The sequence below is a fragment of the Passer domesticus genome, chromosome 2, assembly GCF_036417665.1.
Source record: "Passer domesticus isolate bPasDom1 chromosome 2, bPasDom1.hap1, whole genome shotgun sequence".
In the NCBI taxonomy this organism is placed as follows: Eukaryota; Metazoa; Chordata; class Aves; order Passeriformes; family Passeridae; genus Passer; species Passer domesticus.
The window spans coordinates 81,713,376-81,740,864 of NC_087475.1; the positions used below are offsets into that span (position 1 = coordinate 81,713,376).

Sequence of the window (27,489 nt, forward strand, 5' to 3'; positions counted from 1 at the left end):
TCCCTTCTGCACTGAGGGTGGTGCTGTTCATAAATTATTTGACACTCTAAGTACATTAGAGGTAAATCCACTTCTTAATGCATAAGGCTAATGAGTCAATGGGCCCCTCACTGATAGAAGGTACAATGAAGCTGGAAGCACTTATCTGGTCAGTGCAGTTCTGCTGTTCCTGCTTTCACTTATTAAGCTGGAACACAAAGAGTAATTTACCAGGGTAGTATAGGGTTTATCATTGAACAAGCACACAGTCTCAGTCTTTGTCCTGTTTCATCCTTGAAACTGTAACCTTGTTAATCTCAAAATCTTTGTAGCCCAGTGAATCTGATAACCTGAGTGATTAAAATTTAAAAAACAATTCCCACATCTTTTAGAAAATTTACTCATGCTGCATTGAAAACTGCATCCTAATAGACTCGGTGTTGATTTTATTCTATTTTATTGGGTTCTTTTAAACTTTGTTTTACCACTGTAGGTTTAGACATTCTATGAGCCAAAAAGAGAAAGTGGGCGGGGAGGGAAGGGGGAAAAATAAAATACACATATTCCTAAAAATTCTGTAGTTTTATCAGAAATGAACTGGAGTTCAAGGTTGCAATCATTATTGCTGCTTGATTTATTCATTAAGGGTAGCAGCTTCCTTTTCCATTGTGTCTTCAATGAATTCTATCTCAAAAAATCTCAAGATTCCAGAAACATCTGCAATTAACAGAAAATACCATGACAAGAGTAAAGAAAAGAATGAGAACCGTTGACTCATTGATTTATTTCTGCTGAGAATCTGATGCAGAAAAAGTCTGCACCTACTCCCTTTTCCTATGAGAAAGGACTCTGCTAATTCCTATGTGAACAGTAGCTCTTACAGTACTTTTCCTGGGTAAGGACTGCTTAGCTTTGCTTCTGATTTTCCTCAGTTCAGATCAAGGACTTTAGAGCAGCTGAAAAATGGTAGAGAACCATCTTGGTTGGGGTGGATGCACAGCATGGAGAGAAAATACACCTGCTGCACCAGAAACATATCCTAATGCTCCCTGGAGGTCAGCTTCCAGTGGACTCAAGCCACTGCACACATGATGGGATAACACACTGGATTTGTTACCGAAGCAACACAGTTATTAGTATGGGTCAAAAAGCATCTGCCCTGACTCTCTCTGCTAGAATTCCAAAGTCCCTAGTCTGGGATATGTTTGTTAGCTTCTCCTTTGCAAGAGGTTCGTGATGGACTTAGTGGTATGCTAAAAGTGTTGATTTATCCTCTGGGGTTAACTAAAATTTATCTCAAACACAAGTTTAAAGATAACAGGCCAGATCTCTGAAGGACATATGCCCTCTGTTACCTCAATTAATGTGAATGCATGCTAATCAATATTTTGGTAGTATGTCCTAGTTCTCCTATTTTAAGGTGAAGCACAGAATTATCTTTGCAATGTTGCCCGACAGGCCCTTTCAGCTGATCAGCTCAATGTGTCTATTCTGGAGTGAGAGCTTTGTGGGTTTTTTTCTTTACGGACCTTAGTGGCTGAATCTTAAAAATCAGGCCTAAGGGTGGTAAAAATGGAAGATCATGCAATTATTATATAACAAATATGTCAAGTTCCTACTTCAGAGGACTTCAAAAGAGGGTGGGAACAAGCAGAACAAAAATAAAAAATTTCAAGGAAATATAGCTTGGTTCACATCAGTCTTCTTCTAAAAGCAAGGAAGATCATAAGAGCAATTTCTGATTTTTAACTACCACAGGATAGCTAATAATAACTCTTAATTTAGAGTCAAACAAAGGGAATCATGTGTTAGTATGCCTGTGCACTGTAGGTATATTATTCTGATTCATCTGTAGTTGTAGGAGCTAGTTTGAATTTCATGGAACAAGTAGGCACGAGGAAGATTTTTTTTTTCTTCTTTACTGGTAAATTTTTACTTTACAAGCATTAAAAGAGAGTATGAATATGCCTTGGACCAAAACAACTGCTGATGCAATTTTTCATTCTAGGCCTTTCTACTAGAGGCAATAGTACTGATTTTGCAATATCAACTACATCCAGCTTTCACTGAAATAACTTTAATTAAATTTGAAAAAAAAAATTCCAGCTTTTGAAATCATGCTCTTCCACAGGGCCAAACAAAGGATTAATGACCAGGAGATAGTGTTTGTTTTTTTTTTTTTTTTTTTTTTTTTTTTACAGTGAACTGGAAATTTTTTCTTCCCTTTACTTTGTCCCCTCATGTTTGTTGCAAAAGGATTGAACAGTACTGAAAAAAATGGGAGAATGATCAGTGGAGAAAACTATCTAGATGAAATTCTGTCTTGAAAGAGAAAGCAATATTTTTCTCCCCTTTATATTTTCTTTAACAGTCATCACTGGGAAGAAACACAAAGAGTTGAAAATGTGAACTTTTTTCCCTCTGAAACATGTCACTGCATTCCTCCATTCTCTGTTGCCCTTCATTTACTGTAAAGTGCAAGCTTTCTTGATGCTGTAGTACAATTATGATGAAATAGTCTAAATATTTATTGGAGACTTTAGATTTATTCTTATACTTTGCCGTGCAACAACTCCAGGCTCACTTATCAGTTGTCTATCTCTCTGGAAAGAGCTCTGAAAGAAGTAAACAGAGGAAAGCAGGAGAATTGGCTTCCAGAACCATGGAATGCCAAGCAGGCATAGGTGAGCTCATTTTTAAAATTGTTTTTCATTTTTAAGGCCTCTTACCATGTGATGGTTTCCCCTTGATTCTTGAAAAGAGTCACATTTGCGGGTCTTGGGCTCCTTATCCAAAAAAATGAATCATTTGTAGGGATGTCTGCTTGGACAGAGGGGAAGTTTCATGGATAAGACTTAGATAGGATGTGGGGAGCTCACAGCCACCAGGGTAGAGCTGCCATTCCATGTTCCACCCCACACAAGCTCCCTGGAATTGTGTTCCTGCTTTACCCTGACTGAGACAAGTCTGCTCTCTGAATCCTTGTTTTCCTGTGGGGAGATGCATTTTTTTCCTGCCTTTAGTGAGCACTACCAGCTCATGAAGCACTCAGGAAATCATGAGCACAATGCAGCACTGGCACAGAGAGGAGGTGGGAGTCCTGATTGTTTCTTGCAGGGAGTCCTGACTGCCTCTCTCAGTAAGCTCCTAGACTTGACTTGATTTGCTGTAGCATAACTCTTACTTTATAAATTAGCATATTAAAATACCAGCTTTTTTTTCCCTTAAATCTGAGGCAGTTTTGGAATCTGATCAATAGGAGCAACAGATGTGTCAATCAGTGCAAATGGGAATGCAATAATGACAAAATTGTGCTTTTCCTACAGTCCCCTTCATGTTTCTCCCATGTTAATTAAGTCTTCAACACTCTTGCCAGCTAACTGTGGCATGAGAATATGACGAATCTTGCCCAAGGTCACATAGGAAGTAACTAGCAGCTCCCAGGAGTCCCTGCCTTGTGACAGGGAACATCCCTGCTGCAGTCAGAGGAAACAGTGCTGCTTAATTGAATTGGCATTCTGTGCCCCATTCTGTTCACTGGAAGCTGCAGAAGTCTTGTATCAGTAAAGAAAAAATATTCCTGCTCTCTGATCCACTATTTGATTTGAACCAGATGCCCTTTTTGTTCCCTAATAAGGGCTCATTCCCTTTGGGAATAACTCCTTGGCTTATAAAAAAATTCTTCTGGAGGAAATGCTACCGGCCTTGGCAGATCTCAAGAGAAAGCTAAATAAAGATTGAGTGAGTGAGAGGTGACATTTCAGAGCATGGCAAGATTGTCTTGGGAACCTTTTCTACCCTGCAGCTGAAGCCTCTGCCATCTGAAATTTGGCATCCTTGGGTGCTGCTGGTGGTGCTTATTTATCTTTGAGTCAGATTTTATGCTTTAAATTTCAGAAATGGGCATAACTTTGCAGATCATGTGTGAGAAATTGTCTCCTTTCCCAGCCACTGCCCAAAAAGCAGGATTGTTGTTTTGGTTTCTTTTTTTCTATGTGACTGTTGGTTGTCACTGTTTATCTTTCAGTGACAACATTTCAGTCCCAGTACTCCCTCCAATCTGCAGTCAGTTAGCTGCGACTATATTTAATTAAAACTGCCTCTTACACCAGGGGAAGTATTAGCAGTCTGTATATCATTGGGGTTTTTTTGTTTTTATTAGTCGTCCAGTGTTTTAGGATCCTCACTATGAAACTATCATGACGTCGCCATCTGCTTTCTCTTGACAGAAGCTGTAGCCAGCTACAGAATGTAGACTGTGCCATCTGCAAGATGAGAGAAAACAGCTCCCTAATCAACCTTGTCTTAATTGTAAAGCACTGCGACTGCAGTTGTGCTTTAGGTTTGTCACCAGATTTTGTACTTTCTCATGTAAAATACTTCAGTGATAAAAGTTAATAGCAACACCTGCCATTGACTTGTGTCAATGCAGTCAACAGAAAATGGGAAAGAGGGAATATGAAACAGAAAAAACCCTCACGTATAGATTTGGAGGCTCCATCCAAAATCATCCATCCATCAATCCACCATCCATCAATCTTATTGTATAAGGAAATAAGGGGGGAATATTTTTTTTGGAGATGTAATTATGTCCTGGTTTCAGCCAGTCCAGTGTTAACTTTTGCAGTGGCCAGGAGGAGCCATGTCCAGCACCTGGAGATTATTCTATACTACCTCATGCCGTTGCTGAGGGTAGAGAGAAGGGCAGGGAGAAGGGCAGGGAGAAGGAGTCCCTTCCAAGGAGGAGGGGTTCCTTCCAGCCCAGTAAGCGTGGCAGAGGGAGTGGTTGTGTGGCCCTTCCTCTGAGCCAGGGGGAGAGGTTGGGCAGTGCCAGTTCTGAGCTGGAGGGACAAGTCAGGGTCGTGTGGCTGTGGCAGGGTTGGGACAAGCTTCACAGTGAGCATTTTTGCATGTGAATCACTGTCTCTATTGTACACTTTTGTTATGAATGTTATTTCTGTAAATTGTTCTTATCTCAACCCCCTTCTTTGGTGCCTCCAATTCTCCTCTCCAGCTCATGGCAGGGGAGTGAATGACAGTGTGGTTTGAAGAGTCTCAGTAGGAGCACTAAACTGGGGACTACCATTCCTAAACCATGACAAATTACCTGACAGAAATGTATTTATTTCCTGTTTCTCTCAAACACGCTGAAGCAGTTGCCATTGGTGCTCCCTGGATAGGGGTTGAGCTTTAGGCCATGCTATTCCACCTCTAAATCCCAGAATCCTTCAAAAATCAAATATGCATTGCCTGTCATTGCAGCCTCAGTCTATCTTCTGCAACATTGTAGCAATATTTTCATCTTGCACTACCTTTGGTGAGGTTCTTTTGACAGTAAAAATCAAATCCAGCCTCTACAATTACCAGGAATCTAAAAATTACATCAAATGTGATTGCAGCTTTAAGAAGAGAAAGTGGCAGCTAACTGAGGTGAATGCTAGAAATTGTTATTGATTTTGATGGTTTAAGACTCATTTTTTCTAGATAAGTTGCTAAGCAGAAGGTCTCTACTAGGAGATCACTATTAATATAGTGAGACAAGTAAGCTTCTTTACAGGTTGTATCTAGGCATAATGGAAAGTCAAAATGGTGCAAAGATGAAAGAAATCTTTCACAAATCACTGCTTTTCATTATTTGGTGGGAGGGGAGCCATATCCAAATGAAAACAATAAACTCTGGTCCATGACTGTAGGTTAGGCATCATAATTTTACAAACTATTGTCATAAGATTTCCATAGTGAGAGTCCTAAAATGCTGTAAGATTAATAAAAATAGTGAAAGGGTTCTATTGCTCGTTAGATGCCTGAAGAAGTGGGTAGCTATGAAGGCGTCAGGCATCAAGGACTTATTCATTTGAATATGCTATTCATGGGTTCTTTCTCAGGTTTATACAGTTCATCCTTTCCCTTTCTAGGTCTGCTTTTTGTCAAATCTATGCAGTGATTGGGAGTAGGGTAGTGCACAGCAGGCCTTATGTCCTGACTGACCTTCCACTGGGATCTCCACTCCCTGTCCTATGTCCTTTTCTCCCGGAATTCTGCTGGGCTGGTTTTATGCCGTGCCTAAGCTATACTGCATAGATTTCTAGTCCTGTCTCTTATCTCATTGGCTTGTCTCTGGTTTTGTCTCCAGCCTGTCTTTTGCCTCTCTGGACCCCTTAGATACATGTTTGACTGGTTTCATCACCTTCCTTTGCCTGGGACTGCCAACAAAGCAGCTGTTGTCAATATCCTGGTGTGCTCAGATGTCTGGGTCTTGCAGCAAGCCTCTGCTGTGATCATCTGCAACTCCCAGCTCATCTTCCCCAGTGCAACATGCTGTTCCCTAACACAAGAAACATTTGTTTTCCTTTTTGCAGAAATTCCAAGTAGGAGCTTAGGTATCATCTTGCAAACAGCTATATCTGAAGTTCCTTTGAATCAATAACTTGATTAAAAATTACCAGAACTGAAGTGGAAGCTGATCTCAAGATTCTTATCATCCAAGGGAGAAAGTGTGTATATGGGGAGAGCGAGATATATTTCATTTCAGAATTCTGATATTCTGATAGCTTTACACATGAGTGTATTAGTAAGATTTATAGCCAAATGGTGAGGGAAGGAAGGCAGAGAAAACAGAAGTTAAATGCAACTTGTAGAGAGGATAAAACAGAATGTGGTGATGTTAGACTGAGTTGATTGTATGAAAGGCTTTATGATATAATTTGAAGAAGAAAATCCTTTATCCATGAACTGTCTTTGAGAAATGGAGAAAAGGCAACATGCACTTCCCAAGAACAAACAACCAGTAACCCAAACATTTTCCCTGATAAGAATTCTGGGTTTTGCTAAAAAAAGAGACACAGTAAATTTCCCTTATCTTGGCTTCAGTAAAGAATTTCAAAACAACAAACAAAATGCTGCGATATATTGAACAACATGTTTCTACCAGAGGGAAGGAACTATCAATGTTATTGACCAAGGCTCTGGAAACTTGTCTGTGATTGCAGTCTCTTTCCAGGAAAGAGTCATAACTCAGCCTTGGTACACATGAGGAATGCAAGATTTCAGACCACCCCAGAAAATATCCTTGTTCTATATTTGGCTTATCAAAGCAGAGTTTGAGTAGACAGGCCATAGAGTTGAAATGAAAGAACTAGAAAAATAGAAATTAAACTGAAAGAGAATATTGGAAAAAAATTCAGGATAGATTTCAGGGAGTGTAAATACATTTAGGCTGGTTAGCAGAAGAAAGTATCTAGGTTCTGAAGAATGAAGATGTATGATGATCACTCAATAGTAACAAGAAGAGCAGAACTGAAATTAGAATGATTTTTAAGAAATTACTTAATCAGTTTATGAAATACACCTCTGAGAGGTTCCTCAAAGGTCTGAATACACTGACTGAAGAGGTTCCTTCCAGTCAGGTTGTTTTTTTTTTTTTTAGTGGACTGAGAATGGATTGATTTTGACAGAGCACAAGACTATTTGGCAACTCTGACAATTGTCATTTCCCATTTATACTTGCACATGGTCTTATTCTTTATGATTTCATTGTTCAATTTCTCACATATTTCAGACTGCTTCATCTTCACATGTATAATGAGAAATATTTATGTTGTGCTGAACTAGCTGGGCCTGTGTTGTTGGTTGATGGATGACTTATGGAGATAATTTTCCATAATTGGGCAATGGCAAGACTGTGTCCACTGTAATATAAAGTCAATTCAATGCAAAATTATGTTTTCTGCTCCAAGTAGATGATCGTGACTTTTTTCACAGGTACCTATCTTTAAAATTTTGTCTGCCAGCCTTCTAGAAAGTTACAATTTTCTTCCCATAGTTGAGAAAGTGCAGCTTGAATTCCCCTTTTAAGAACAACTTAAAGTTAGTGATGCATTTCAGGAAGAAGAGTTCTATTCGGGTCAGTGTATAAAGCTCATTTGGTTTGTGTGTGTGAATATCAGATATTTAAAACAAGAGCATTACTGGATACAGGATCTGCCTGGTGGCAGAGGAGCAGTGGGGGGAAGGCAAATTAACATCCTGCCCTGAGCACTGAAATATCATGATACAGCACTGCAGCCACTGCACTGAGACATGATACCTGTTCCTGTGAGATGAAGAGAGGTGGAAATGATTCCATGCCCACTCCTAACACCTTTGCAAGAATAAGGGGAGAGGACAGCATCTCTGTGAAGCAACTGAACAGCTTATAGTACAGAAATTCCTGTGATTGTGCATCAAGGTGCCTGGTACTGTACTGCTCAGGAGTGTTTAGGAAACAGCAATCTCCCTCCCATTAAATAATTAATTATGCTTCTCAATAAAATAATTATCTATAAAATTCTTTCATTCATAATCCTTGTGTCACTATATGGTAGCTCTGATTTTTCTCTATTATGGTTTGAATTAGAGCAGCCTAAATCTGTTCATTTTTTAATTTCTGAACACTTCTCATCCATCACTTCATGTCTTTGGCACAGATGCTATTTCTGAAGCAAAGGCAAAAACAAAATAAAACATTTCCCTTCCTGCTAGGACTTCTCAGACCTGTTCTATTGCCATACTGGAAAAACAACAACAACAACAACAACAACAAAAACATTAAAAAACCCCAAAACAAACAAACAAACAACAACAACAACAAAAAAAAAAACCCACCAAAAATAAAACTTTAACAAGGCTGCACATTTTGCATAAGTTGTTCTCTGCTTTCTTTGGAGGAAACCATTGTGCTTTGTACAGTCTAGCAGGTGATTCATGTGTTAGGATGTGTCAGGAAAAAATAATTTATAGGGCATGCAAGGTTGTCTTGATTAAAAAAAAAACCCAACCCCATAACCTCAAATAAATGCCTTTATCAATAGAAGTAATTTTAATTTGTTCCTTTAACAGGGAATATGAATTGCAAAAAGCTATGTAGTTTGGGGAAATAAGTTTCACTGCTGTGTTATTTCAAAACATTGGAGAGAGGTTATCTCTGTGTCTCTGTGCTCCCACATCTCTCTGCAATGAGGAGACAGATGGACTTGTTGCAGTTTGAAGCCCCGGTGTTTCTAATTTCCTACAGAAAAGGAGAAAATTGATGTCCATGCTTGATGGGGAAATAGATTTGTGTTCTGGAGTCAATGTGTGTAAGTGGATGACATAATTCTGGACGTGCCTAATCGCAGCTAAGCAGTTTGCTTCCTCTAGTGCCACATATCATCTTCCAGTTTGCTAGAAAGGTAGTCCTGGTTGTTCTGAGAAGGTTTTTTGTTGGTGAGCACTTGAGGAACACAGCTTGTTTCCTGGAACTTAAGAAAAAGCTAAGAGAAAAACAGACTTAGATGTTCAGATTTTGACTAATGTGACAAGATTTATTTTATGGAGAGAGATAAAATAGCTGAATAATGTGCGCAGCTTTGTGGGTTTGGAAAACTCATTGAAGCATGCTGGAGGACAGAAAACATGAATATGAACAGCATGAGATGAAATTGCAGAGATAGTCCCTCTAGAAAATAGCTTTTAGATTAGATAATTTTCTTTTCAGTTTTTATGTGAAAGCAACTTTTTCCTTAGTTTTTCTTAGAAGAGAGATTAAAAGCCATGTTCTTGTTAAATGGTGTCATAACAAGAGTACAAGCATTCAGAAGTGAATTTATTTGCTCTAGTTTGTTCAGGATTTTCCCTACTGCAAAACAATATCTTGAATAATTTCTCTTACTGCTTACAGTGCATGGTGTGACATATTCTTTTATTATGTTAATCATAAATCATAATCCCTCCTTAGTATTTTTTTAGGAGAACTAACCTTTTAGTTTCCTTTTTTTTAAAAATTTTTATTTTAAACTTTCAAAATATGCAAATATGCACTGTATTACTGTGGGTGAAGAGGAATGGCATTATGCCTCTTAATGTTGAACTTCAGTTCCCCAAAGAATTGTTGGAACACATTAATGGCAAACTCACTTCTTACAGCCAGTCAACTCGGGCAAAATAGGATGAGGTCATCCCTATCCAGTGTCTGAACATTTTATGCTGTGCTACTGTTTTGGGTACATCTCCTTTTCCCTTAGGTTCATGTGCAGTACTCTCCAGACAGGCAAATATGAAAAAAAAAATTAATAAATCAACAAGCTGGTCTAGCAAATTAAAAACAGAATATCTTGCCAGGGGAAAAAAGTGAACTTCACTGAAGTGAAGTTATTCAGTCTCTGTTTATCTCAGTTGGAATGACTGATGGATGTTTTTCTTCTGCTCTTTGGCTGTTTCCTCTTCTCCAATTTGAGTTTAAAATCTTCATAACAACATTTAAACTTCAAGTAATTGTAATATCTAAACACCCTAAATCTTGAGGCATGAATACTCAAGATACTTAGTCCTCAAAATTATTCTGTGAGCAAGTTTATTAACTAAGACTGTCTCCAGGAAAGCAATGATACCAGTATATATTTATAAATTTTAATAGCTTGAAAGTACACTCATGCTTGTAAGTGCAGCACATATGTGATTTGTGTTTTCCTTAAACAAATCAGCAAGAATCCTACTCTTCTTTGTGTTAGTCTTGGCCAGTGTTTCTGAGCTGGCTAATATGGCTCAAAAGAAAACAAAAATCAATATGTGTAGTTTTCAAATAAAAGAAAAGTTGGAGGACGGGTGAATTGCATCAATAGGTTTCTACTGCTGAGTTGTGAATTCACCTATGAATAATTTGTTTCCTTATAAAGTTATATGAAAAGTCAAGGAAAAAGCCCATATACATATGGTAAGAAACTGTCTCTTGGAAAATGATTCTGAGATAGGAGCTGGGACATGATCTATAGCAAATCAAGTGCAAATTTATGTGTGGTGTGGTGCCGTAGCTGAAGATAAACAGAATACTTGGGTCTACCATCACAGGAACTTTAGCTAGAAAAAAAGAAGAGATGTTACAGTCATGTGCAGAACAGAGAGGACCACTACTGGAATATTTTTACTAGATGTGTTTAATTTCTTCAAAAAGAAGTATCAAGTAATTCCCAAGCATTCTGAAAATAAGTGAGAGATTTGGAGTTTGATTTCAGATGTGGTAACTAAGCCTAATTTGTTTGCAAATAGCAATATTACAATGCTGTGCCTTTTGAATATACTGACGGCAGACAATAAATCTGTCAGCACCTGCCCTTTGACCTAAGAGTACAAGGTAAGTGTGCCAATCTCTAGAAAATGATGACAAATCAATTCAGATTGAGAATTGAGTGAAACATTTGAACAATTAATAAACTACTAAGAACTATGGCAGTGGAAGACTTCTGACTTATCATTTGAGTGTTTAAATGAGGGTGGATATATCTAAGAAACATCATCAAGCATAAAGTACTTCTGCACTGTAGGAATTGCTGGATAAAGTCCTTTGATATGTGATAGTCCAAAAGTTTGGCAGGATGACCTTAATTGTACATTGCTTCTAAAGGGCTGACTGCTTTTTTGAGAAGTAGTTGCTGTTGTAATCCCCAACTTGCCATTCTCAGGTTTAACAGGACTTCTAAATTGGATCTCTGCAAATTATGATTAAGCATCTTTCTTTGGAAGCTGTAATTTAAGCACTCTTTCCTTCCAATCAAAAGCAAATAATTTCAATGCTTCATGGCAAGTCTTAAAATAATGGAGCTAGCTGTGGAAACAGAGTGGGAAAAGATCACTGAAACCCATCTTTTTGAAAAATGTGAAGATATAAATAATGATAGAAAATGTGTTTCCTGAGAAGCCTGCTGTTGGGAAAAAAATATGCATAATGATTTGTAGGAATGTCTGCTGACACTGAGGGTACTGATTTGTAGCCACTATTAATACCTGCCAAGTTTTTCTGAATGTAAAGTGCTTTACAGCACCTTAAGGGTAGCATCAGGGACACAGTAAATGATGATTTGTTTACGGGGAATGAAGAAGGGAATAACTTGCTCTCTTTTTCCTGCTGGGTCTCCCTTGATACATTCTGTTTTAAAACCAGTTGTCACTTGCCTTCTGCCATGTCATGTCATGTTCCTGCCACTTGTGCCATGATCATTTCCTCTGTCACTGCAATAAAGATTTGGCATGCACTGAGGATCACATGAAGCAGAGGGACACGCCTACAGCAATATTTTAGTGTAATTTAATGACCCCCAAAAAGTAAAATGTCTTTTACACATAAGGTCCACCTAAGTTCACTTTAAATAGAGATCAAAATGCAAACAGTAAGTTTGATTTATAGAAAAGCAAAATATCCAGTTCTTGACTATGAAATTAGAAATATTTTTAAAAAGAAACAAAACCAGAAGTAAGAAGACATAAGTCACAGAAACATCTTGCTGATGTCTTATTCCAGATAACTCTTGCTGCAGACTCAGACTTGCAGGTTTCCATCTCTGAGCCCCTGAAGGCTGCTCTCCCCTTTTTCCACCTGTGCATACAGATTTGGAGATGACTCTGAATGCAAATGATATTCAGAGCAGTTCCAAGGAACTCTCAGTTCTTCCTTCATAACAATGGAGATTTTTTTATACAATCATTTCTATTAATTTTATTCTTTCTGAGGACAAGCTCACTCTTTTTTCTGGATCTGAACTGGATTTCGAAATCCAATGAGAATTTGCTGTGTTGCTTTCTCCCCTTGGATGACCTCCCTGTTATGAAGTTAATTGCATTAGAGTCTGATCTAAATTTTTCCCAGTGTGATTTACCCTGTGAAACTTTGTGTGGCTTCACAGCAAATTATAGTACCATAAATATTATTTGTGGACTTTCAAGGTCCTACAATCCTTGACAATTTTCTGGCTTTGCAAGAAGAACCCTCATGCCAAGGACTGATAGAGAAGTCCAAGGCAGTCCTTAAGCCAGCTTTGCTGAAGCTTTTTAAAGTTTTCCCCTCCTACCTGCAACTTTTAGTTAGTTTTAGTGGTCAGGCCTGATGAATGACTCCACAAACTTCTGCAGCAGCCTGATCCTTGTTTTCATGCTTTTGGTGAATTGTTTGTTATCTTTGAATGTTTTACAGAATTAAACTCAACAAAGTTCTGTTTAATAAGGATAAGGACTGGGAGTTCTTCCTCTCCTTATTTCCATTTCTCATTATTTGAAAAGTTGTTTTCCATTTTCCTTTGTTTCTTAGCTGCTTCACATTCTTTCAGATGACCTTTTTGATTTGTGTTCAGATGTGTCTAAACCCAGCTCTGTTGAGGCAATTAAAACATATCCATTTTCCTCTCTTTGCCAGTTTGTGTTTAGTTATTTTTCTTCTATGCAACTCTGATTGGAGGCTGTCACACTGCAGCTTCTTCCCAGCTGATAGTAACCATTCTCTCCTCACTATCTTCCCACAAATTCATTCCTCAGCTTCTTACAGGAGATTCCCAAGTACCACCCATATTCAATAATGTCTCTTTTCACAGTTTGTTCCTACTTTCAAATGCCTTAGGACATTAATTCTAGGGTTTCCTTTGCTTTGTATTTTCTGTATTTTCTTCTCCTGTTAGGCCACACTGTACCATCATTTAATAAGTAGGATTCTTAAAGGGATTTAGCTAAGTGGCTAAACTTAGCTAAAGTTTTTATTGCTTATTACCATCCAAAATGTCAACTTAGGTCACTGCATCTTTCAAAAATTACAAATCAACTTTGTTTTGTCACTTGCAGATCTAATATTACTTAAATAATGATGCATATTTTCTTAGTCTACTCAACATTAGAAAACAAACAAAAACCCCAAACAAAACACAAAACCCTAAGCTATTTTTTTTATTCATATTGCTCATTTTGCTTCACAACTTTGATCTACAGTGTGGCAATTTTTCTCTGCCTCTTCAGTGCAGCCTTTACACACATTACAGTATTTTTTCTTAGGATTATTCATCAAGCTGTTTATTTTTCTGGTTTAGTCTGACTAAAACTGACGATTATAAAAATATGCTTCACTTCGTTCTAAAATTCTCAGTTTCTTTTATGTAAATCTTTTTTCCTTACTTATATTTGAATTACAGAGTCTAGAAGTAATGTCATGGCTCTTTTGAACCAGTGCTACACAGCATCCATCCTATTCCAAAAGCTTATAGTGTACCTGGGAGAGGAACAGAGAAGACAACCAGTTTGAGACAGAGCTAATGGCAGAACTGGGGGGTATCACCCGGGAAGAAATATATCTTTAGGGAGAAGGGTACATACAGGTCTTCAAAATCTAAGTGCTTTGGTGAGTACATAACAATTATACTTCTAAAACAATAAGTAGGAGATGTCAGATGAAACTGGTGAGTGATTATGTGGGTGAAGAAAATATTTGTTAATCTATAGTTCATCTGTACAGTTTTTTTACCAGTGAAGATAGCAGACACTGAAAGCCTGCATGGTTCTTGCAGTGATGGACAATCAATAGAAGAAAAAAACCCTTAAGTATTAAATATCAATTTTTAAAAATCAATCCCTGACCAATTCTTAGGGACTGCTGGAACCACAAATAGTGAAATGCTGGAAGATGATTATGCAGAAGCATCCCTAAGACTCTTGCTGTTTTCTTATGCTTTTTTTGCTGTCTGCCCTAAGACACAGGACAATGTATGAGGCCATTTGTCTGACACTGGAATGGACATTGCACACAAAAGCATTTTTTCAGACTTTTATAATATGAGCTTGCATGCTTGGAATTCAATAAATAATAATATAAATTGCATGCTGCCTTCTGGCATTTTGGGTCACTTAACATTGAACAGAGACTGGAGCCTCTGGGACAGTCAACTTTGGAAACTCCAAAGGCTCTGCAAGTGCTAGGGAGACATATCTGTTGTGTTTAGTCTAGAGAAGTACATGCACTTCTGGGCTGGAGAGAGCCCATATTCCCTAAAGCAATTCCCTCGTAAACTGAATCTGCCTGTATGTTGCATAGGCTAGAGAAGTAATTTGAAAAAGTGGAGGTAAAGAAAAAGTACTGGGAGTCCAAATTTTTTCTCTTCCACAAACAGTTTAACTAACCAATACTTGACATGTGGCTGGCAATATGGCCAAAACCGCAAATTCTTTCTCAATCTGTGTGGGGAAAAAAAATCTTCTATCATCCTACATTGTTTATTCAGCACTGACAAGGCAAAAAGATGAGGAGGGCTATTGATCTTGTAAAGCTTGTAATGTAACAAGTGGAAAGCCAACACAACTGGAGAGCAGAAAAAGGAAAAATTGAAGGATTTAGAACTAAAGAACTTCACCCATTCAGGATCAGTAAGCATTTTAGGGACAAATTGCTCTACTTTAGTTTCTTATCTGCAAAATAAGGATATCTCACTAAGTTGCATGCTAATTTGTGAAAGTTACAGGTGTTTATTTTCTACAGTAATGCACACAATAAAAAAGCTCCTAAGGAAACTGAATGTTCTGTGTGCAATGCAATACACAAAAGTGTGAGGCCACACACTGGTAAAGAGGAAAAGAAAAAAAAGAAAAAAACAAAGAAATAATAGATAAATAAAAAAAAGACAAAAGACAATTCTGAACAGCAAGATGGTTCACTTGCTGAGCACTCTCCATCAAAGGATCTAAAAAAATAAAAAACTCCAAGCCACAAGATTTGTTAAGAGTACAGAGACAGTCTTGTGAGGAAAAAAGAAAAAGTCTGAGTAACACTTTTTGTCCTTCAGCAGGTCTGCGTTAATATGAAAGGATGGCATGTCATGTTTTTATTTTACTTTGCCTCTGAGAGGTGAGGATTTTTCTTGTTATTACCCCCTTTTTAAACTTTCTTAACTAGTCAATCTGCTACGTGTGCTGCCATATTTTTTCTGAATATCTATCTTCTCACAGCCTTGTAAAGTTTCTGAAGTTTTTCTGGACCTTGTCATGCAAGCATCTGTTCCTTGGATCTGTCCTCAGAGCACTCAATTTGTTTTTACCATGTCAATTTGCTCAGTCTTTGTGATTAAGGATCTGCATGCCAAAGTTATGCTCATGATCTTAATAACGATAGATCCAACTCTCCTTCCCTGCACAGTGAGATGATATCTCCATTTTATCCAGACCCAGGATATACTTCATTCTCTTTGAGATGCATCATTTTGACTCTGGCAGTTCTCAAGCGTCTTAAAGGTAGTGTTTCCTTTCAGGCCCTAGGCATCTCTTCTCAGAAGATAACAGGCTGCCCATGACTTGCTTTCATGCAAGTCATGTTCTCATCTTAAAATTTTAATCACAGCTGAGCTAAATCAAACAGGTCTTCTCAAAACTCTTATCAAAATGGGAACTTCGCTAAATACTACTGGATTATTTTTCTTCCAACCATAGAATAGGATAATAACTGGTTTGATTCAGTACCCTGACAGTGAGAGCATAGAGGCAGGATGCTGGAAGATTCATGATGAGGCATTTCTCAAGCTCAGGGATTAAAACTCACCCTCTGTGTTTTGTGGGAGGGTGTCTTTACCACCAGCCTGGCAGACAGGCTGGGTTGGAAGCAGTGTCTTCCCTCTGGTGATGGTATGACACAATCTCTCTTTTTCACAGAGATTGTAGAATGCTGTAGGGCAGAAGACAGCTCTCTGAGCAAAGGAGGAAAAGCCAGAAATCTCATTTTCAGTCTCTAATCCAATGTCGTCCATGTCTATAACATCTGACTCTAAAAGCTGTGTTAAAGATTTTAGGAAAAAAAAAAAAAAAAAGAGAAAAAATGTCATGTCTTACAGTCAAAATACTTTTGAACTTTATTTCATCGCCACATTAGTAAGAAAAAGTACTGGAGTATTAATCTTCCAGGAACAAACAATTAAAAAAAAAAAAACAAAACCCTTGCTTGTTAACCCTTGATTTGATTACATTAGAATTACTAAAACCACAGTACTTCTCTGCATTACATGAATACTGAAAGATTAGAGCTCTATTACTGATCTTTTACAAATGGGATGTGAAGATACTGAAGCTTCTCCCTGCCACCAATACTGAAGTTTTTGACTGATTTGTGAATTGCCCTTCTTGATATGGAAAATTCCTTAGTATTTTTATCAATCTCCATGGTGAATTGCTCCTTTTCACTGACATACCAAACACAGAATGCTTAGATTATGAAGTACCTTGGTGGTTATTACCTCTCATTTGCTATCACATTATCAATCACAACCTCTGTCAGCCAGTACTGATGACTTTCTTGGTCCACTTGCAAAATCCATCAGTTAACACAAACGGGGCTTTTTCCCATTTTGGCACTGGCTAAAAGGAGCTTGCTGTGAAAATATTGAAAGCCACTTAAATAGCTTGCTTCAAATCCTTCAGCATCATGCTTACAAAAACCTTGGCCATGATGGTGGGCTTGCACTACTTATTCTAATTATTAGTATCCTTGAAATCCATTGCTTTGACTTTAGTTCATCTTCTTGTGTCTTCTGTTTTTGGAAAATATGGAAAGTCACAGTGAAGGAGGGTGTTAGCCAGTGGTGGTGCTGTTCTTAAGGTGAGATCTTTGATATGTAAAATGGACTTCTGCCATTCTATGAGAATGTTTCCTATAAGTGTGTCTTTTAAACTTAAGCACAAGACCCTTGCTGTAAACCAGTGATGCATTTTAGATAAAATATTGCCATGTTTCTGAATTAGGTTGTCTTTATTTCTCCTGGAATGAAACCAATGCAAAAGCAAACTTTCCAGCCCCTAGGCTAAGCTACCCCAAGGAACTGACATTTTTAGGGAAGTCTGTTGTATTGTTCATTATTACTTCAATTTAGTTCATTGAAATAACAAGTAGACAATGTTCAATGCAATAATCAACTATTAAAGTTATATTAAATAATAATTTTGGGGGTTTTTTTTTTTTTTTTATCTATCATTATAAAGGTCCTTGTTATACATTAGTTTATGACCTTCTTTTGTTTCTTTAATTTATAAAGTTTGATAATCAAAGCATGAGAAAAGTCCAGCTAAATTAGAATTGCACTGATCATACTTCAGTACATGTCTGACACTCCTTTGAAATATTATTGTCTAGGCCAGCTTAAAATAATGGAAGTGACAGAGGGTAACAGCTGTGATTAGAAAAATAACACAAATACTTTGTCAATTATTCTTGCTTTCAGAAAGTAATATGCTCCATAAATTGTGTAAACTAATGTGGAACAGTGCTGAAAATCTCCAAGTGTTCTGCTTTTTATTGTTTTGGTTTTATTTAAGTTCTGCAACTCTGCCCAGGTAAGTCATTCTTGCTGCCTTTGTTCCAGCTGCGGGAAGGTTATGAGAGCAACCCTTTCCTTAAAATATATAGTTATTTACTTTCTTTGAACAATAGAGGTTTTAAATACCAATTCTGAACTTCTACAGAAGTTAAGACAATGACAAAGAATAAGGGTCAATGAGAAACCTAAAGTCAAATGTTATCTTGGCATTCAGTAGAAAAATGTGAATTCTAGAATTAGAAATTACATGCAACAACAGGTAAACAATCAAAACATTCTTCAGCAAGATCAGTTTCTCTGTTGTAGGTTCAGATTCTTTGATGAATTAGAACAATTTCATGCCAAACAACAGGGAGTTTTTATATAAAAAGATGAAGTTTATAAAAAAGCTGTATAAATGTTAGAGCAATCATAGCAAAGGAAATGGATGTAAAAAGTTTTCCTATTGGCATTTACATTTGTAAATAATTATACTTAGAAATATGTTGGGATATAAAACAAATTAATAAAACTATGAAATGCTATCAGGATCTTCAAGATGCATTTTCTTATTTAGCATCACAGTGGTTTATCTGGTTGTGTCTACAACAAAATATGTTACTCTTGAGTAAATATACATGTCTTCATAGATACATAAACACACGTATTGTGGATTTTTGCTAAAAGAGATTAAGTTTAGTGTTGTGTCTATAGACAAACTGCACTCATGTGATGAACAGATTTTCCTGGAAGATGTGATAAACTGTTGCAGCACTTCTCAGGGAATGATGTTTATTTTTGTGTCCTGGGGAATGCGGTGACCATCCAGGTACTCAGCACTCCCACCCAGGCATGATGGTTGCTCTTGCAGTGTATCCTACCTCACACCTGTCTGATTAGATTAGCACAGAATATAATGACTGCAAAATGCTACAGGAATTACTTTCTGCTGAAAGGGTAAATTAGCACCACAGTTGATACTGTTCAGACTCCTATGAAATACCCACACATTTATATTTTTACTAATCCTACTAAACCTCTTAGAAACAGTTCAATAGGTTTTAAAGTGACTCCAGCTGCAGGCATCATCATTCCCCTTCTTTCTTTCTTCCTTCCCTGCCCAGTCTTGCTGAGACACCAAAGTGTTTTTTGAGAGCTTTATCTCAAAGCAAGGGCTGCAAAACCTGTTCCTCATACACTTTCTTGTGCAAGCTTATCAAGATATTCAAGCCTGTACTTTTTGCACTCACCCAGACTGCTAATCCCAAATGCTCAAAAGCACTGTCCTAAGGAATGTTATCTCTCAGAGAGAGGAGAAGGCATGTGTGGTTTGCTTTTAGTGTAATCTCTTTTCAGTCAGGGTAAGGAACTGTATACAGATGCCAGAGAGGATGGTGAGGAGACACAGATGTAGCAAGAGCAGTTGGTACAGTAGCAGAACAAGGTGGAAGTCGTGGATTCTGCAGTAAACTTGAAACAGAGCTATGTTGGTAGAACTTCTATTACTGTAGCAGGATGCTCTGCCTAAGTGGAGGTAAAACAGCTTGAGCAATACCCTATCTAAAAAAGTTATCACTTTTTTAAAGGAAGGAGAATCGGAGTCACTGTTGTTTTGGTGCTGGAGGATGCTGAGACTCATCAGCGAAAGTTAAACACTGAGGAAGTGCAATGTTTCCTGACAGAAACTGTGACAGACAAAGTTCCTGATAAAGCAATCAACAAGTGATAGTACTGATAACTTATCTAAGGCTGCTGAGCTGACACTGGTGGTGACAGGGACATGACACTGCCAGCCTGTAGACACATGACTGACAGCCCAGTACCATTTTTAATGGCAGGATCTTCTAACATACCTTCTCAGAGTGTGTGGAATTTCCTCCATTGATGAGGACACCCCTAAAGGTTTCCCCTTGAGCCTGAACAAAATTTGCCCACAACTGGGAATGGGTGAGTAAAATCAACTTCTACTCAATAATTATCTTGCTACCTTTAACATCATTACTTCAGCATTGCTTCCATTAAGAGGGCACTACACTAGTATTGTACCTATCTGTGTAGTAAATAATTTTGATTAAGGTTTTTAGTCTAGTCATCACCACCATTCATTTAGATAGATCATTTATTTAGTCATATTTGGTTTGCTATCCTTAATACTGCGGGACAAAATCTTATAAAGGATCAATTACACATATTGTAATCCTTTAGACATAAGCCTTTAACCAAGTCTGGGGCCATGATTGGATCCAGCTTCTTTTTGAGAAGAAGTTTAGAAAGCAAGGGGGCCCTTTCTGCACCTCATGACACAAGAGGAGGATCTCCCCGATAAACTTTGTCTAAAGCTTCCATTCTGCCCATGGCAACTTCCACTACCACAGTATCCCTTTACTGCCCATCACTGAGTTTCTTGAGAAGCTGGTAAAGGAAAGGAAAGAAAAGGTCTTTTTCACAGAAGACTGGTATTTTGAATCACAATGAAAACTATCTACCAAAGCCTTGTTTGAGAAAAACATAAAAGTGCCTTTAATTTTTGTATTTGCATTTTTTAATGCCTTGCAAATGTTTATCACTTGTATCATGAAACGTATCACAGCCTGTCAGAAGATACACTCTGAAATTCTGTATCTCAAATTAAAACATTCATTGAAGATGAATAAAAATACATTATTTTCTGAATCTACTGGCTTCTACTGTAATCGTGTGACACAAAGGAAGAAGGTTAAGCATCTGGTGAACTAATTTAAGAAGTATCGGGTTTGGACAAGTTGTCTTAGCTTGTTAATGTTCTACTCAGCAACAATGTGAGGAGCTGGGACTGCAGGTGCAAATTCATACTTTTATACTTTTCCATTGTAGCAGAGTAAAAATATTACTCGTGCTCATCTTCCTTTTTGCTGCCTGAAATTGGCATCATTTAGTGCACTGGATAAGAGTTTCAGTGGCATGCCCACACTCCAGCCTACCCTGGAAACTGGTGATAGGGAATAAAATACAGGACTAAATTTCCTTGGGCTGAGGACTAAAAACATAGGTTAAATGTTGGATGCTACTCAATGATCTGCTTTAGATCTAATGGTCATCCTCAGTGTTCTGGGATTCATTCTGTGGTTTTCTTATTTGCTCCACTACCACCATGGACTATGTTTTGGTTTCTTGGAATGCAATGATCATGTTTCAAAAAACCCTAAAAACAACAATATTCCCCCCAACAAACAGCACCAAATCCCCAACCAACCAACCAAAACCATAAACAACTCCGCCCCCTCAAAAACCCCACAAAAACCCTCCGTGCAGGGCCTAGTTCCAAAAAAGAGTTTAAAACTCACCATTATGAATTGATCAAATTGCTGTATGTATGGAAATTTTAGATAGGTAGCTAAGGTCCTCGGGTTACTCAAGAAAGCATGTCTTGGTGGAAGGACAATCTAGGTGACAGTAGCTCTGCCTGCAGAGAAATATGATGAGAATGTGTCTGTGAATTCTTCTACCAGTGTGTAGCAAGGCAAGGAAAGGAGACAAACATTGAGAAACAAAGTGAACAGCAACCAGTTCATACAAATAATTTTATGCTGAACTAGCTTTTTCCTATTAAAGCATTAATTTCTGTCAAATAAAATTTTATAGATTTACATACTTAAAAATGCTAGTGTCTTAGTGTTTCAGCACTCTCCTTGTAGATGCTGGGGAATGTTAGCTGATGAAAGACTGTGGCATTGAACTGAAAAATTTATTTCCTGTGGGAAGCAATTTAATTACAGAAAAATGTTTTTCATTTTCACAGAAAATTGACTATATCTTGTTTGTTTATTTCTTTTTGCTTCTGATGTCAGTCCATTACCATAACTGGAAGGAAAATGTAAATGCATTTCATTCCTGGCAAGTGTATTTCACCTTCCCCTTGTGTTTCTTAATCAAACAGCAAAATTAGCTTGGCATTGAAATATTGAAAAGTTATGCTGTTTATTGACCTTTGGATTTTAAACATATTTGTAAATATTTCCACTCTAAATTCTTGAACAATAATTAATATTAACTTTTATTTGATACCATAATTCACATTTTAGCCTTCCAAAGCAGGCAGTAATAGATAAAATTCCACTGAGGGTAGAGGGCAATAAAAGAACATCCAAAAAATCTGCTCAAGAATACTCAAGCATATAATTCACTATTTAAATGATTTAATGTACTTCAAATTTAATTTGTGAGAGAAAAAACTTTTGCTTTTTAATAACACTTAAAGAGTGAAACAGCTTTCAGGCAACAAATGACCAAGAGGAATTGCTGATGTAATTCCAAAAGCCCAGCATAGCTGAAAGTAAATGTTATTCATCTAGTCTAGTTTATAAAGTGTTCATAATACTTCACACAAAAATAAATTAATAATGACACGAAAAATTCTTATTGGATGGAATGAGAGCATTTCTTTCAAAGTTATATCATATAGTTTCCTTAAGAGAGAAATTGGAATTACTGAGCAATTAATTTTGTATGTAAATGAATTGAAGAAAACATACCATTAATATCTATATTATTCCTTTATTTTTTAATCAGTGGAGCTAGACTTGCAGAAAGCAAAAATATTTGAAGAAAACATACATGAAGAAACCAAGCAATTCCTCCTAGAGTATTTGTAAAAAGTGTTTGCTCATAAAGAATTTATATTTTCCTAGCAAGGCATCCAGTAGCAAACAATATTATCTTCATATGCATGCCATGTTTTTCCATCAGCTACAAATCTTGACATTCTTGTTGAATGTGTCACACCTTTTCTATTTCTTCCATTTGTGGGGTTTTTTTTGTTTTGTTTTTATCCTACAATGCATTCACATGCAAATGTAAATTTTCCTCTTAATATGTAGCAAACTCTGCCCTGCAATAAATTCAGCTTTGTCATACTTGCCTTTTAGAGCAGCAATGTGCCTCATATATGGGGATATTTATTTTCAACAACTTTTTCGTTGCTGGACCTCAGTGACTTCCTATGCTTCTCTCAGTGGAGGGAATGGAAGCTGGTTACAGCCCTTAGTTTCAGTGAGGCTTAACATAATCCATAGTAGCACTGTTCCCAGGGGGAAGCCTTTGGCCAGCATGTTTTGGACCTTCAATACAGCAAGGTGACTGCAGCAAAGATTTCAGGGGCACCACAGAAATAAAAAAAAAAAGACAACAGTGTTGTCATATAATGTGGTTGGGGTGATACTAAATGGTTATGGAAATAGGCTAGTCTCTGCATAGCTGAGGGGTGCAACTGCCATTCAAGAATTTTAATTTCTCAGTTGTGGAATTGGTCTCACACAAACTCCAGACCCACCTTTCATTAAGCTTTGGGTAGGTTTAGTTCAAGTAGCCTCACCAGAAACAATGTTTCATTAATTTGCAAGGGTTTGCATAGTGCTTGCTTGTAAATCCAGGGGAATAAGGAACATTAACTCTAATATAAGATCCTGTTATACAGTGAGGAGACTTTCAGCTTCTCCCAGAAGACTGTCTAGTACAAAAAAAACCAAAAAAGGTAAGTAAGACTTGTCCTAGTTTTCTACCTCGATACTTTTCAAAGGAAAGGCACATTTTGACAAAAAAAATTGTATCAATAGCTATAAGCAAATCACAAGCCTCTAGGTACTCAATAATTCTCAAATGTGTTATTAAACTTGAAATGCATTTAACATTGTCCTGGTTTGAGACAAATTTGGGAGTCACCCCAGGAAATTCATAAAGGTTCCCAAGCCAGCAGCATTTTGTAACAAGGTTTTTCATAATGGCTTTCTCTAATAAAACTGGCTCTGTTACCCAGAATACTGAGAACAAGGAGAAATACAAGCTACATGATGTTCCCAGCCTAACTGACATAATCCCATGCACCTCAGCAATGTTGCTTCCCATTAACTCCTATGCAAGACATTGGTTCAACAAAGCGGCTACATATGTGCTGAAAACCCTCACTGCAGAAAGAAATCCCTGTATTTAACTGTAGGCAAAATTAGACTGGATATAACTGTTCTTGTTTTGGTGTGTTTGTTTTTTTTTTTTTTCTTTTTTTTTTTTTTTTTTTTCTTTTTTTTTTTTTTTCTTTTTTAAGTTAAATGTGTGCCTAAGACCTTTTCTGGATAAGAGCCTAATTGAATAAAACAGCATATTTGAGTCTATCCCCTATAATCTTCTCCATAATATTCGCAATCTTTCTTATCTAAACTATCTTTCCTGATACTGTTTACCTTGTCTTAGCACTAAATGCAACATGATCCCCTGAAATTTCCACATGGCACTGGGCTTCATAAAATTGAGCAAGGGTGAGGATCCTCTGACATTATGAGATTGCCTTTGTAGGTCATACTAAGCAAGAAATATGAGTTAAATTTGCAGTGCAATTAATTACCAAGCAGGAAAGTTAAGTATTGCTTTTACAAAGATAGTTGAACTCTGGTGTAAGGCCATTCATTCAGAAAATAAGAAGCACATTCTCAAGAAATTTCATGAGAATTTTAATTTAAAGAAAGAGGGAGAAATGTTGTTTTTAGTATTAAATCAAAAATAGAACATCAGAATGAAATTAGCAACTCTGACCCAAAAACCTGCTACTGAGACTGGAAGGAGTAGTGAATCATTGTGAGCATTGTGATCATTGTGATGACTTCTGGAAGATGTGTTTGGAGTGGAAGGCCTTTTCTAAAAACTGGATCATTTCATAGTCTTCCACTTACTCTGAGAGATATTATACAGTCATTTTCATAAAACAATAGAGCTCTAACACCTAACAAGTTCTTTTTCCTTCCCTCACTATTCTCACTGGAAAGCTGTTCCAGCACACTGCAGCACCTTGTCTAATTTCCGGACTAAATTTAACCATGACCAGGGTATAAATATTTATTCGCATACTGGTGTTCCCCTGTATTTAAAGGCTGATAGAGAGTTTTACCTCATTAGTGTTTACACTTTTACCTCCAAGCACAGCTGCTTTATCTGACTGAATCCCATATTTGTGTCCAAGCCAAGCAGCTCTTACTCTTTCACTGCATCTGCATTCGTCCTCAGCTGCCCAGCAAGTGCAGGTGTATGGCATAGTCAACTTTTCTGCCTGAAGTCTGTACTACTATCATGAAAGGTTCCAGTCTTTGCTATGTGCTTTTTGGTTGTTTTTTTGGTTGGATGGTTTGCTTTTGGTTTTTTTCCCCTGTTTTGTTGCCTTTTTTTTTTTTTTTTCTGGTGCTGTTTCAGGCCTTCACTTTCATGTGGGCATTTAGAGATTTTTGTATCTCTGGCCATGGCATGTACTGCACTTCAGATTGCCTATCTGTACAGGCAGCAAGACACATCTTGAAGGAAACCAAAAGGCATCTTTCAAAAGGCAAATTTTAAAGGGAGAGTAATTAGGAAAGATACATCTGAGCAACTATTCCTTGCATCTCCAGGTGAATTTCTTTCTCAAATGTGCAGACAGCAGTGAACTTCCACGGAATTAATATACAGGACTCATTCAAGCAGGTTTTACGAAGACAAATGTAATCCCAGAGTAAATAAGATAATAAAGTTGTGCTTGGAACCTAATTGTAGAGGATTGTGATGTGTGACAATGTGAATAGACAAAGAATGATCTCTCCCTCAGGCAGGAATTTGTAATATCTGGAATATCTGACTAACATTTGGTCATTCTTTATCTTGCTAGGTCAAAACTGCCTTTCTGATTTTGCTTTTTACTGTAATCATAGATAGAAGTCAACTTTATTTCTCAGACATCCTTTGTTAACTTCATGCCCTCCTTTGCCTTGCCTTTCTGATTTCTTTTTTCCTGTTCCACTAACTTTGTAATAGAAGTGCAAACACCAGTTTGGCAGAGTTAATGCAGAATAACGTGCTAGCCTCTCAGATCTGCAGTCTTGACACTTTTAACTTTAGACTCTTCCAAGGAAAAATGTTTTTTCTAGGAGTTGGGGAAGTATGAGTGTTTACTCATTGTTGATACTTATGATGTTTGCATAAGAAGTTTTTGGATGTTGTGTTGTAGACTTTAAGAGTTTCTGTAAACTATGGTCTGTAAACTATGAGAGTTGTAGTTTGTACTATAATTGTTTAAATTTTTTTCAGTTAACTGAGACTGATGTTTTCTTGATGAGTGCCCTGGGAAACTTGGATACTGCAGATTATTTGGCATTGACTTTAGTATCCTGGCATTGAACGATTCCCCCTGACATAATGTTAGCCTGCACTACGTCACCTTGGGATGTGAGCTATGAGAAATGTTTTATTTCTTGTCTGAAGTTGCTGCTGCAGGCTCTTAACCAGTTCTCCCTTTCCACCTGAGCAGTGACTCTTCTGATATGAAGCCTTTCTTGACCATTTTTTTGTTTAGCGCATGGATTGTTCAAAGACTATTAATGATTCCACTAAAGCTCTGGTCTCTCTTTGAGGGATTATCACCTTTTTATTAAATACTGAAAAGGGATTGATATTCAGTGGTAATGTGTTAATGCAATTGTTTGGTGACTTTTTTTTTCCACACCAGCTCTGTTCAATAACTTTTATTCATGGTTTGGAAGCATTAATAATATTCAGTTCAGTGCTGCAGTTAAAATGGCTAATGCAATAACTTTGCCTCAGTCTTCACCAACAGGTGCTCCAGACACACCATCCAAATCAAGGAAGACAAAGGCAGGGACTGGGAGGATGTATAAGAAGATCAAGCTCAAGATCACCTGAGAAACATAAAGATGCACAAGTCCATGGGACAGGGTGAGATGCATCCACAGATCCTGAGACAACTGGTGAATGAAATGGCTAAGCCTCTTTCCATCCTATTTGAGAAGTTGTGGCAGGCCAGTGAAGTTCCCACTGACTGAAAGAGGGGACACATAACCCCCATTTTTAAAAAGGGAAATAAGGAAGACACAGGGAATTTCAGGCCAGTCAGTGTCATCTCTGTTCCCACCAAGATCATGGAGCAGATCCCCTTGGGAACCATGCTAAGGTACATGGAAAACAAGGAGGTGGTTTCTGACAGCCCTTCAACTAAGAGCAAATTTTGCCTGACAAATCTGTTTGCCTTCTGTGACAGGGTTACAGTGTTGGTGGATAAGGGAACAGCAACTCCTGTCATCTGCCTGGACATGCACAAAGCATTTAACGCTGCCTCATATAACATTTTTGTTTCTAAACTAGGGAGACAAGGATTTGATGGATGGACCACTTGGTGGATAAGGAATCAGATGGATGGTCCCACTCCAAGAGTTGCAGTTAACAGCTTGGTGACCTTTTTCCAAAGAAATTCCAAACAGAGTTGATTGGCCAAATACAGGAATAATTGGCTGAAAACATCTGGAATGCCACCTTGAGGGACTCTAATGGCCTCTAAAATAAATACAATATATGTTTTAATCCCTGTAGTATTCTCAGACCTGGTTCCCACCAAAAAAAATAAGGAAAA

At 37.5% G+C, this 27,489-nt stretch overlaps 1 long non-coding RNA gene across 1 annotated transcript; it reads left to right on the forward strand.

The window, feature by feature from the left end:
* Positions 1 to 8,968: 8,968 nt before the first annotated feature.
* Positions 8,969 to 27,489, forward strand: LOC135294395 (uncharacterized). Its single transcript, XR_010356502.1, has 2 exons — positions 8,969 to 9,095; positions 26,667 to 27,489. It is a non-coding gene; the product is annotated as an uncharacterized LOC135294395 (long non-coding RNA).